The sequence below is a fragment of the Melanerpes formicivorus genome, unplaced genomic scaffold (assembly GCF_026170545.1).
Source record: "Melanerpes formicivorus ecotype bairdi unplaced genomic scaffold, bMelFor1.0.p_v2 SCAF_29, whole genome shotgun sequence".
NCBI classification, from domain to species: domain Eukaryota; kingdom Metazoa; phylum Chordata; class Aves; order Piciformes; family Picidae; genus Melanerpes; species Melanerpes formicivorus.
The window spans coordinates 9,420,127-9,432,264 of NW_027142381.1; the positions used below are offsets into that span (position 1 = coordinate 9,420,127).

At 55.8% G+C, this 12,138-nt stretch overlaps 2 long non-coding RNA genes across 4 annotated transcripts; both read right to left on the minus strand.

Moving 5' to 3' along the window:
• Positions 1 to 1,782: 1,782 nt before the first annotated feature.
• Positions 1,783 to 6,006, minus strand: LOC137449421 (uncharacterized). Of its 2 annotated transcripts, XR_010989380.1 has the most exons (5): positions 5,674 to 6,006; positions 5,197 to 5,253; positions 4,618 to 4,688; positions 3,537 to 3,664; positions 1,783 to 3,285 (listed from the first exon to the last, which is right to left on the minus strand). It is a non-coding gene; the product is annotated as an uncharacterized lncRNA (long non-coding RNA). The 2 variants fall into 2 exon arrangements; XR_010989379.1 differs by having other exon boundaries at positions 4,618 to 5,253.
• A 5-nt stretch (positions 6,007 to 6,011) lies between these two features.
• On the minus strand, positions 6,012 to 11,087 carry LOC137449423 (uncharacterized). Of its 2 annotated transcripts, XR_010989382.1 has the most exons (6): positions 10,877 to 11,087; positions 10,062 to 10,218; positions 9,736 to 9,902; positions 7,266 to 7,358; positions 7,010 to 7,078; positions 6,012 to 6,169 (listed from the first exon to the last, which is right to left on the minus strand). It is a non-coding gene; the product is annotated as an uncharacterized lncRNA (long non-coding RNA). The 2 variants fall into 2 exon arrangements; XR_010989383.1 differs by lacking the exon at positions 7,010 to 7,078.
• Positions 11,088 to 12,138: the final 1,051 nt, after the last annotated feature.

Genomic DNA, 12,138 nt, shown 5'->3' on the forward strand with positions numbered 1-12,138 from the left:
TTCTTTTCTTTCCTCTTTCAGTTCTGTTCTTTCCTCTTTCTGTTCTTTCCTCTTTCTGTTCTTTCCTCGTTTTGGTTCTTTTCTTCCCTCTTTCAGGTTCTTTCCTTCCCTCTTTTTGGTTCTTTTCTCTCCTTTGTGTTTTGTAGGGGTTTTTTTGGGGGCAGGTTTCCTTCTTTTGCTGTTGTTTTTCTTTTGCTGATCTGATGAGGTTTCAACTAACCAAAGGTCTCACAGCGTTCTAAAGACAGACAAACAAACAGATAACTAAAGAACTAAACAAAAGATGCTGGCAAAACTCTTCCCAGGCATTTGTAGATCCCCACCCTTGACTCTTGAGAGGGGGATGTGCCATACTACCTTAAATGCTGAGGCTAGATATGCAAAACTGGATTTTTTTAGTTTATTTTTTAGCAGAGGGAGGCAACAGTCTATGGAAAATGTTTTACTAAAGAGAAAACAAATAAAAAAGGAAAAAAAATAGAAAAAAAAAAAAAAGGGAAAAAAGAGAAAAAAAAAAAGGCAAAAAAAGCTCACCTATTTTTTTAAGAAAGCTCAGCAGCAGTTGCTGAATCTGTGTCAATATTGCTGGAGATGTTTCTATACCTTTGGAGAAGTCCCAGTGGCCCATAGCACACATGTGGTGGAATCTGAGATGTTTTGATGTGGCTACCTAGACTAAGGGTCACCTTAGTTAGTTCCCCCCTCCCCCCCCATCTCGAAGGCCGTTTCAAAGGGTTGAGTTTGCTTCTTTGTTTGTTTGTTTGAGGGGGAGTTGTAAATTCCTTGGCTCCCCCTTTTCTTTTAGTCAAGATCCCTCCAAGGGGTCTCTGCCTTTGCCTTCCAGACACCTCCTCTGGAGTCAGCAAAACCAGACGGCGGTCCATGGAGTTGTGTCAAGTGGGCACCCAGAGCAGCTCCTGGGTGTTGGGTTCGTCCCCTGCTGTGTCCCAGACCTGAGGGACATTCTGACAGGATTGGATGAGGCCCTGGGCAACCAAGTCTAGTAGAGAGGTGTCCCTGCCCACGGCGAGGAGGTTGGAGCAGTGATCTCTAAGGTCCTTTCCAACCTGAGCCACTCTGTGAGTCGTAGGAAGCCACTGGAGCTTGGGTCCCCTCCTCCTGGCAAAAGAGCAAAGTCCTTGGTGATTGGCTTGATTGAAGCAAGGCCTGATCTGGCCTGTCTTAGGGGGTGATTGGTTGGTGTGGGTTTTTTTCCCCTTCATAATTGTTCATTTTTGAGTTGAATTTGTAGCTTGGGCTTTAAGGTAGCATGGCTCTCTGTGCTCTAAGTTCCTTTCTGTTTGGTCCCCGTTGTACAGCAGCTGGTGAATGTCACCCCTCTTGCTAGGCAAGTTAACCCAGTGGGTAATTAACTGTTGGTGATCACGACCTGAAAGGTGTTCAGATTTCTTTTGCTCTCCCTGGCTCTGAAGCCTTAGGATGCTGTTTTCATCTGCAGTGTGAATGAGGGCCAGGGGCTGCAGCCACGCTTCCCTTGCCCCTCCTTTGTTGCTGCCACTCACTCAATGCAACATAATCAATAATGAAGCAATATAGTTTACTCCATTTTTACTGCAGGCCAGCCGTGGAGGGGGGGGGGGGTCTGTCTGATTTTATTGCATAAGAAACTGTTTACAAAGGAAGACAAAACAAAACCCAACACTAACTCCCAGCTCTCTTTTGTGCTGTGGAATTGTCTCTTGGGTGGAATCTTCTGACTCCTTTTTGGTTTGGTTGTGTTGGGGTTGGTTGCTTGTTGGTTTCTTTTCTTTGTTCAGGAGGTTTTAGTTTGGGTTTTGTTGGTTTGGGTTGTGTTGTTGGTTTGTTTTTGTTGTGTCTGGGTATTTTTTAAGTGAAACAATAGTTGAAAGAGGATTAAAAACTGAGGTTAGTGTCAGGTTGAAGAGACAAGGAGGCATCGAAGACCCAGCGGCAGCTCCCGGCCTGTGCGCAGCCACTGTAGGGTTTTGTGCGTGCAGGACCCCAGGCTGAGCTGTTGCAGACACTACACGAGGAGACTCTGTGAGCTTAAGCAATACTTTAATACTGTAATAAACATTACCAAATAACCAAGAAAGAGAATGCTCTTCTACACAGAACAATAATCACTCTGCTAGTGCGAGAGAGGCAAAGCCTCGTGAGCGCTGCTCGGTGCCCAGCCGCTCCGACTCGTGCCGGGGGTTGGCCAAGATGCCCTCGGAGGGTCCCCTCCGACCCCATGCAATCTGTGACTCTGTGTTGTCTCGAGAGCTCCGTGTCCGGCAGGCTGAGGCCCCAGCTGGCTGCCTCCCTCCCTGCCCTGTACATAAGTGGTGACTCCGCGGGGCTCGCCCGGCCGGCGGCCGCCCTAGGTAGCAAACCCCCTGCCCCCCCGCCCCTCATTCTCTGTCGTCCCAGGTCTGAGCTCCATCAGTACTAGGATGCAAGTCAAAGCATTTCCGGTGGTCATAAATGTACCTACATAAACCTATGGCACAGTGGCAGGCCTCGCCCTTCCTTTTATACTTTAGTATGAACCGAGGAGAACTTTGGTAGTGACTTTTTTTTTATATATATACATATATATATGTATCTATATATATCAAGCATCTTTCAGGTCTCTGTGTATGGCTTTCTGAAGCCCTGTTGTAAAATACTATGTGGATGGGGGTCTCTCACATCACAGATGTGGAAAGTATAATTTTATATTTGTATTTTCAAATAAATAAGTTTGTGAAAGGTTTCCATCCTCTGCTGTGGTCCAGAAATCAATGTGTTTGTCTGAGGAGAAAAAAAGTACAATAAACTGTTTTGAACAGAGCCCTGCAGTCTGTCATTGGGGGGGGGAGGGAAACTTCTTACTCCCAGGGGTGAGGTCAGCATCCCCCACACCCTCCTGCTGGACCAGCACGTTCCTGACCCCCTGCCTGCCTCCCTGCACGGTGCTCCGAGTGTGGTCCCTCTTACTGTGCACCTTCTTGGCATCAGGGCCCTGCCCCAGGCTGGGATCTTCTTCTTCTCTAGAGAAGGTCCAAAGTGAGGGGGACATGGGAGCATTCCAGCCCCCCTGCAGACACAAATTGTCCAACACTAATCTGGCCCAGGAGTCACTGGGTAAAGGACTTGGGTGATGAGTGTCACCATTTTTAATGGCTTCCACTCAACCCCACGTTCCCAACCTGCGTCCCAGAGGTGCTTCACATCTCAGATCCTTCTCCCAGAGGATGTTTGAGTTCAGGGCTTGGAGTGGAGCAGAGCCAACTTTCCCCTCTCCTCCTCTTTGCCTTCAGTGCTCCCATGTTTACCCTGGGATGACAAACTCCCCAGGTGGGTTCTCAGCTGGGAGATGAGGATGGGGGTTTGGGCTGGAGGGAGGCCATGCTTCATCCTCACCACCATCCACCAACCTTTCCCCTCTGGCAGCACCCACTGTGGGCATCCCCTCCAGGGCCAACCCTGCGGTGGGATCCCAGCGGGGGTGGCAGCTCTGGGGGCACAGGTTGGTGGCCAGGATGTTGGGATCCAGCTTCGGGCTGGGACGGAGGGGAACCACAAACCTTTCCTCCCAGGCAGCACCTCCCATGGGCATCCCCTCCAGCCTGCGGCATCCCAGCGGGGCAGCAGCTCCAGGGCTCAACCAGGATCCTGCCGGTGAAGGTCAGTGCTCAGCAGGATGGGCTCCTCTCTGGAAAGCAGTCAACACATCAAGCCCTTAATGGGATTGATGATTAGTGGAGCACCGAGGGGAAAATTAGATTAGAAAACCAAAGGAAAAACAATTTGGGAAGTGGTGGTGGTTGGGGGGGTGGAAGGAGCTTCCACTGCGAGGGCTGCAGGAAACGATTTGACTGCAATCCAGAAGAGAAGGAGAGCAGGTCTGGAGCACATTAGTGTGGTGGGAGGCCGGGAATAGCAGGCACTTAACCCTGTCATTCAGCAAACATTAGTGAGTTATGGGTGTGTGCTGTGTGGGCTTCCTCTGCTGTGCAAAGCCCCGGGGCCGCTGGAGCTGCTCTGAAGCCTTCCTGGGGGCTGGGGCACAAAGCATGCTTGACAGAGATATTTATGTTTTTAACACCAATTCCGAAATAAAAAGATTTGGTTTTTTTTCCCCTTTTGGTGCCTTTGCCTCCCAGCTACTGAAATCAATTTGCAGCCAAAATCACAGTTGTAAAATAAGCACAAATTGCCCTTCCCTGTCACATTAGTGCCCTGCTACAGAAACCAAGGGATGTGAATGGGAGCCACTGCCTTGCTCTCCTGTCACGAACACTCATGGCCCAGCTCCAGCCATGGCTTTCAGGAGGCACCTGGGGCTCACTGGGGAGCCCACACAGGGGGAGCTGGGGGCTGAGCCCAGGGGTGCCCGCACCACACAGTCACAGAATGGGTTAGGTTGGAAAGGACCTTAAAGTTCATCCAGTTCCAACCCCCTGCCATGGGCAGGGACACCTCCACTAGCTCAGGTTGCTCAAGGCCTCTGCACCCATGGGTGCAGACAAACCCACACACACACACGCCCGTCCTGTGCCCCCACCCCAGGACTCCCCAGCCAGGCACCACAGGGCCTGGCTGTGCTGTGCCCTGGTGCAGAGGAGGCTGGCTGTGGGCAGGGGTAGTATTTGAGGGGTCACTAACCTGTGGCACAGCCAGGAGCAGCCTCCATCCTTTCAGCAGGGCTGTTCTGTCCCCCTTCAGGCATCTCCAGGCTGCAGCAACCAGGCCAGCGTTCATTAATTAGGAGCTTAAGCACTTCCTTTCATGGCTATTTATGAGGCCCTCCTCGGTATTAATAAAGAATAATAAAATCCAGGGGGTTTAAAACCCATTTGTTCCACAGGGCACTGAGCCCTGCCACAGGCACGAGCCCTGCGTGCCACCCAGCGTGCCAGCCCGAGAGCATCGCAACCCTGCTTCTAATGGCACCCCAAGCCCCCCCAAGCCCCCCTTTTAGATCATTACATTCGTTACTTTAAATACCATAAGGGAGGTGTCACATGTTGAGGGTGCCAGGCTGCAGCTGGCCATGAGGGGATGGCTGCTGCCATGCAGAGGGAGATGCTGGTGAGTCCTGGGCTGTTTGCACAGGGCAGGGTCACTTGGCTTGGGTTGGGAACCAGAGAATCATTAAAGCTGGAAAAGACCTCTGAGGCCATCGAGTCCAACCACAACCCAGCACCATGAGGGGAAGCAGGGGCTGATTTCCCTGCTCTTTACCTCCGTGGAATTAGTGGCAGGCTGGCACCCCCCAGGTCAGGCTCCAGCAGTTCTTGTCTGCAGAGAGAACAAAGACAACTGAAGTTTCGTTTTTGGTGGCAGTGGAGCCTCGCCCCAGAAGTGGAGCCTAGCCCCAGAAGTGGAGCCTAGCCCCAGCAGCTGTGGTGTGCTCGGGGCTCAGTGCTGGGGGCAGTCTTGCTTGAGCATAGAATCTTCTGCTTGGCTTTGGAAGTGGTGAAGACCAGGCAGGATGAGGCTTTGAGCACCCTGGGCTGGTGGAGGTGTCCCTGCCCATGGCGGGGGGGGGGTTGGAACTGGATGAACTTTAAGGTCCCTTCTGACCCAACCCATTCTGTGACTCTCCCTCTGCTTTTCACCTGTGCTGTTGAAGCCCCCACACCGCCGGGCTGGAGCCAACGGCGCCCCCCGCCCAGCACCGGGGGCTCGGCGCACGGTGGCCACTGGGGCATTAATAACCTGGTGGTGACAGCTCCTGTTGGCCCAGAGGACAGGCGCCCGGGCTGTCAATATTGATCGTCCTGACGCTGTGCAAACGCAGCCTGCGCGCTCCGTGCCCCATCGATCCGCGCCGGCAGCGTCCCGGGAGCAGGGACTTTAGTAGGGCAGACGCAGGAAGGTCACCGACGCAGCCAGCCTCGGCAAGAGCCGTAACCAGCAGCCTGCAGCTCCTCCCGCAGCTCCCCGCCATCAGCATTCCTCGTTTGCATCAATCAGAACGCAGCCAGGTGCCCGGAGCAGCCCGCGGGGAGCGGGCAGATGAAGGTGCCCAGCCCGAGGGCTTCGAGGGGCTGCTGAACAATGCTCTGCCATCAGCAATCAGCGCAGCGCCGGCGCCGCGCTCCGGAGCAAATCAAGAGGCCAAATAATTGAGTCGAGAGCGAGAGGAAAGGATTTGCTCCTCCAGCCCCATTCTTGTGCTAACAATTCTTCGGCAGGGCCCAACCTTCAGAAGCTGGGGAATCAAAAAAATAGCAAATAAAAGAAGTGCTTGGATTCAGAGCCGCAGCCCAGGCTGGGTCTGACACAGTGCTGCTGACTGCTCTGCACAGAGCACAGCTTGTGAAGGGGAAAGGGCTGCCGGGGGGGAGAGCAGGCAGCACGGGGCAGGAGGAGAGTCTCCATTGGCTGCTTTCCAAAGAGTGGCTGGACCCACACTGTCCCCACAGTCTGGTGCTGTACCATGGGGACACCCCCAGGCTCGGAGACCCCTGAGCATCCTCAGCATCTCCCAGTCCTGTCCAGGCCAGAGGGTGAGGCAGGCTCAGGGGCAGCAGAGGGGAAGCAGCCAGCGGTGCGGATCGGTGCTCTGCGTCCTCTCTGCCTCACCGCAGCCTCCATCCATCAGCCTCAAGGGCAGCTGCTGTGGTTTAAGGGCACAGGACACAGTGCCAGGGATGTTTCCCCTTGTGAGAAGGCAGAAGGTGCCTTTGGATCCCCCTCATCCCCAGGTCCTGGGTTCCAAATACTTTCCTCCTGCAATCAGGTGCCAACAAGCAAAAATACACAGTCCCTGCCCCCACTGAGGCTGGAGATGAGGAAGAAATTCTTGACAGGGTGGAGAGGCACTGGAAGAGGTTGCCCAGGAAGGCTGTGGCTGCGCCCTCCCTGGAGGTGTTCAAGGCCAGGCTGGAGGGAGGTGTCCCTGCCCATGGTCCCTTCCAACCCAACCCATTCTGTGGCCATCCAATCTTCAGCACTTCCAGGAAAACCTGAATGAACTCCAGCACAGAGCCTGGACAGGGAGAGGGGCAAGAGCTGGCCCCAGCCCAGCCAAGTGCATTCCTCCACTCACCACGCAGCACAAAGAGTTCTTCAACTTCTCCATGGGGACCCCTTGCATCTTTCAGGCTCTTGTAGCCAGCTGCAGACACAGATTCACTGAATGCATCTGGCTAGGAGGGGCCCCCAAAGGTCATCTTGTCCAACACCCCTGCACCTCCAACCAGACCAGGCTGCCCAGGGCCACTTCCACTCTGGTCTTGAATGTCTCCATGGCTGGGGCCTCAACCACATCCCTGGGCAACCCGTTCCAGGGTTTCACCACTCACCATGCAGAGCTTCCTCCTGGTGCCTGCAGCGTGGGGACACCCAAGGCAGCACCCAGGCAGCTGCTGGTCTGTGCTGAGGAGGCAGTGGTGTGGCTGTAATGAGAAGTGTTTGTTTGAGTAACAAGGTCAGGGAGTTAAGTAGTTGGCATTCTGCTCGTGGGGAGCGGTTTGCACAGTGTCACTAATAATTAAAGGGTTTTTTTTGGCTAATCTAGCTGCTCTTCCTAAATATACTCTGCTCTGTTCAAGAAACTCATCAAAGCAGCAAAGTGATCTTCGAGGTTATTAATCTCCTTTGCTCCACAGCTGGAGCAAATTTATTTGCTTGAATTAGCATGTAATAAACTCATAATAAAGCTGCCATCTCCCTCGCTTTAGAGCTGGGCTCTGTGCAATGGGAGGTGAAATCCAGGTAATGGAACAGCACTCTGCAGGCTCAAGGAGCAGAGGGGACAGAAGCAGCAGTGGAGGGCTGTGGAATTGCCAGGGCTGGGGTTGCAGTGGGAGCTCTTCCAGGTCAGGCTGCCAGGAAAAATCAGCCTAGTTAGAGACCATCAGAGGGAGGACTGCTGAGAAGGGCTGTGGTGAGAGGGTGAGGAACAATGGCTTTGAGCTGGGAGAGGACAGATTGAGACTGGAGATGAGGAGGAAATTCTTGCCAGTGAAGGTGGAGACACTCTGGCACAAGCTGCCCAGGGAGGCTGTGGATGTCCCCTCCCTGGAGGTGTTCAGGGCCAGGCTGGATGAGGCCTTGAGCAACCTGGGCTGGTGAAGGTGTCCCTGCCCATGGCTGTGATTTGAGAGCTAGCTCACCCAGCACTGCAAAGGGATCCCCTGCAAAGAGTCAGACTAGGAGAATTAGCACCCAAAAAGTCAGCCTTGGGGCTAGCATCAAGTGAGACAGCCCTGGGCACAGCACCCACCCTGCAAAGACCTGATGGAGCAGCAGCAAGTGCTGGGCTGGCACCAAAACCATCAAGGCCAGCAGGACACACTGAGGTGGAATGGTCTGAACTGAGCTGAACCTGGCCCAGGGTATCTGAGTGAGAGGAATTAATTTGCTTGGATTCACTAAGTTGAGCCTTTGGAGGCTGCAGTTCCCCTCCAACAATAAAACCTTTGGGCTGCTCCTTCCTGCTGCAGGATCTTTAAACAATGAGAGCTGGGCAGATGGAGACTAATGGGGGCAGATAGCAAAGTTCAGCTGCACGGGGAGGGCTGGCCCCCACCCCTTCTCCTCCAGGGTTGTTACTCTCAGAGCCTGGGCAGTAAATAATTTCTCTCTCTCTCTCTTTTTAGCTCTTTTCTGTTTCCACTGGAGCTGCTGAGAGCTGGAGAAGGGTCTGGGCATTAGCCAGAGGTGTCAGAGGTGTTAGACAAGGTATTAAGGAGGTGTCAATTCTGAAATAGCTGGGATTACAGTAAAGTCTAAATAAGGTGTAAAATAAAACCAAAGGTGATAAAGTCGTTGATAAGAAAAGCTGGAGAAAAATAGGAGTGCAATTATTTTCCATCCTGGTTGTTCACTCTGGCAGTGCATTATCTGTGGCTTTGCAAAGACTTAAGGAAGATTTTTTCCCCCAGTCTAGGCTCTTCCTCTCTCCCAGCAGTGCTGCTCCTTGCCAGCACTCCTGCAGCAGCAGAGCAAGCAGCACCTCGTGCCCAGGAGATGCTCACAGGCTGTGGATTCCCAGCAAGCCTTACTGGGGTTTTGGAGGGGGCTGCTGGAACCACCCTGGCTCTCCTACACAGTTCTCCAGCCAGACATGCAGGGTCTGACAGTGCACACCCCACACCCACCCTCCCCATCCACACCTTCATAGGTTGCCTCAGGTTTAGAATCAAGACTCAGTCTGGGCAGGTTTCATGGAATCAGAGACTCACAGGATGGGTTGGGTTGGAAGGGGCCTCAAAGCTCATCCAACTCCAACCCCCTGCCATGGGCAGGGACACCTCCACCAGCCCAGGCTGCTCAAGGACTCAGCCAGCCTGGCCTTGGACACCTCCAGGCAGGAGGCAGCCACAGCCTCCCTGGGCAGCCTGTGCCAGTGTCTTCCCACCCTCACTCTCAAGAATCTCTCCCTCATCTCCAGTCTCAATCTGCCCTCCTCCAGCTTCAGTCCCTTCCCTCTCATCCCATTTCCCTGTTTTGCAGGTCTCAGAGAAGATCCCCTCCAGATCAGCTGGCAGTGGTCCCACAGGGAGCCAATCCCAGCATCTCCCCAGCCATTTCAAGCCATATTTTCTGCACTCCATCACTTATTTTGCTGTACAAGGCTCCCCTGGCTGATCAGCTGCACTGCTGATGTTTCTCCTCACTCTGTCTCATTAACACGTTTTAAATTCATGGCTTTTAAAGCAATAAGCACCGGAGCATCTGCTCATGGTGCTCTCCAGGGCAGATGCCCCTTCCCAAACTCCACATGACGTTCAGGAAGTGCTGAATTCCATCCCCAGCTATGGGTCTTACCTCAAGGAAGGTCTCCAGCAGTAACCCAAGGAGCTTTGTGCCTCTTGCACCTCTCCACAGCTTGATGTTTCCCCCCCTGCTTCCTTGCAGCAGAGCTCTGGCTCCCAGGGCTGTGGGGTCCCAGGCAGGGCTGTGCCTCCCTGCCAGTGCACTCTGGAAGGGATTAGCTGGTAGAGTGAAGAAAAGCATCTGCTACAACTGTTCACAGAGTCATCGAGCTGCTTGGGGTGGGAAAGTGCTCTGAGATCATCAAGTCCAACCACTGACCACAGCAAAGCTCAGACAGATGTAGGGAAGCCAAACAATCTATCACTGAAGGGTTCTACCTTGGTGCTGTCCTCTGAAGGCCAAGCACAGGGCTGGGCTCTCTGCTCCAGTGCTCTCCAGGTGATGAGGATCTCCAGTTCAGCAGCAGTGAGGGATCCACAAACCAGCCCTGTGGCCAGACACACCTTGCAGAGGGAAGGGAACCACCTCCAGGAGCTGAGCAACAGAAACCATTCAGTTACTGCAAATCAAAGTGCAATTAGTTTGGTTCCAGCTCAGCTCTGGCCTCTGAGGTCCTCTCTTCATTAAGAGCCCTCAGCCCACTGCAGTCTGGCTCCTCACCCTTTGGGATGCTTCAACCACCCTCATGCAGGTGGGCTCAGGCGATGCAGCCCCATTTGCCCTTCCCAAAGTGCCTCCTCCCAGGGCAGGTCCTGTCCACCCCCAGCCCAGGAACCTGCCCAGCTCCTTGGGGACTGTGGCTGGGCTCACACCAGCCCTGGCTCAAAACACATCTGGGAGCACCCCATGGTTTGTGTTGTGGTAAGAGGGGAACCAGCACTTGGGGCTGAGCAGCCCTTCATGGAGCCAGCCCTGAGGAGCTCCCCACCCAGGCAGACGATGCCCAGGCATAGCTTGCCCACAAATGTGGACCACAGCAGCTGGGAGAGCCAGGACCTGCAGTGTGCTGCTTGACCTCAGAACAGCCACACCACCTTCACAGGCAGAGCCCTGCACCCTCAGTCAGGGCATGGGGAGAGCCTTCTGCCCACAGAGCCCCAGTGACCTGCTGCCAGGGGCCATCCTTGACCTAACTGGGGAGCTGCCTACCCCCAGCTGCCCCCCTGCCAGCCCACTCCCCTCCAGTCCTTACCCAGGGATCCAAAGGGCCACACCTGGGAGAACCAGCTGGGGTTTGGAGGCTTTTGACCTTCTCAGGACACAGGCACAGCCCTCATCACCAGAGCCACAGCCCAGCACTGACCAGGCTGTGAACATGCAGGCGTTTGAGGGGGGGTGCCAGGCTCTGCCTGCCTGTCCCAGCCAGCTGTCACCACGGAGAGCTTCACCTTCTGCAGCAAGAACACATCAATCACCCTGACAGCTCCTAATCAGGCAGAAGGAGCTGGCTCAGAGGCTCGGCAGAGGATGGAGGGCTCCTGCTTGCCCCCACCCTCCCCACAGGCAGGCAGCAAATTGTGCAGGGCTGGGGGGGGGAATACTGCAAGAAATGATTCCGGATGGGAAATCAACAAATTAGCCTTGATTACCACCCAGGTCTCACCCACAGCCTCCTTCCCCTGCTCTCAGCTCCCTCTGCAGAGCCATCTTGCTCCCACAGGGTTTATTCCCACGCTGAGTGGATGGAGCTCGTGCGGCATCCCGTGGGGGGACCACCCCCGGGGTCCCTGTTGAGGGGGTCCCCTGTGATGCTCCTGTGGGAAACCCTCTCCAGCAGCTGGAGGCTCAGCAGGGCCACGCACAAGGCTGGAGGTGCCTCTGCAGGAGCAGAGCCGGGGCAGGGGCGGCAGGGCCGGGGCAGCGGAGGCAGAGCCGGGGCAGGAGCAGAGCCGGGGCGGGGGGAGGCAGAGCCGGGGCAGCGGAGGCAGAGCCGGGGCAGGAGCGGCAGAGCCGGGGCAGGGGAGGCAGAGCCGGGGCAGGGGAGGCAGGGCCGGGGCAGGGGAGGCAGAGCCGGGGCAGGGGAGGCAGAGCCGGGGCAGGAGCGGCAGGGCCGGGGCAGAGGAGGCAGAGCCGGGGCAGAGCCGGGGCAGGGGCGGCAGAGCCGGGGCAGGGGCGGCAGAGCCGGGGCAGGAGCGGCAGAGCCGGGGCAGGAGCGGCAGAGCCGGGGCAGGGGAGGCAGGGCCGGGGCAGGAGCGGCAGAGCCGGGGCAGAGCCGGGGCAGGGGAGGCAGAGCCGGGGCAGGAGCGGCAGAGCCGGGGCAGGGGAGGCAGAGCCGGGGCAGGGGAGGCAGGGCCGGGGCAGGGGAGGCAGGGCCGGGGCAGGAGCGGCAGAGCCGGGGCAGGGGAGGCAGGGCCGGGGCAGGAGCGGCAGAGCCGGGGCAGGAGCGGCAGAGCCGGGGCAGGGGCGGCAGAGCCGGGGCAGGGGCGGCAGAGCCGGGGCAGGGACGGCAGAGCC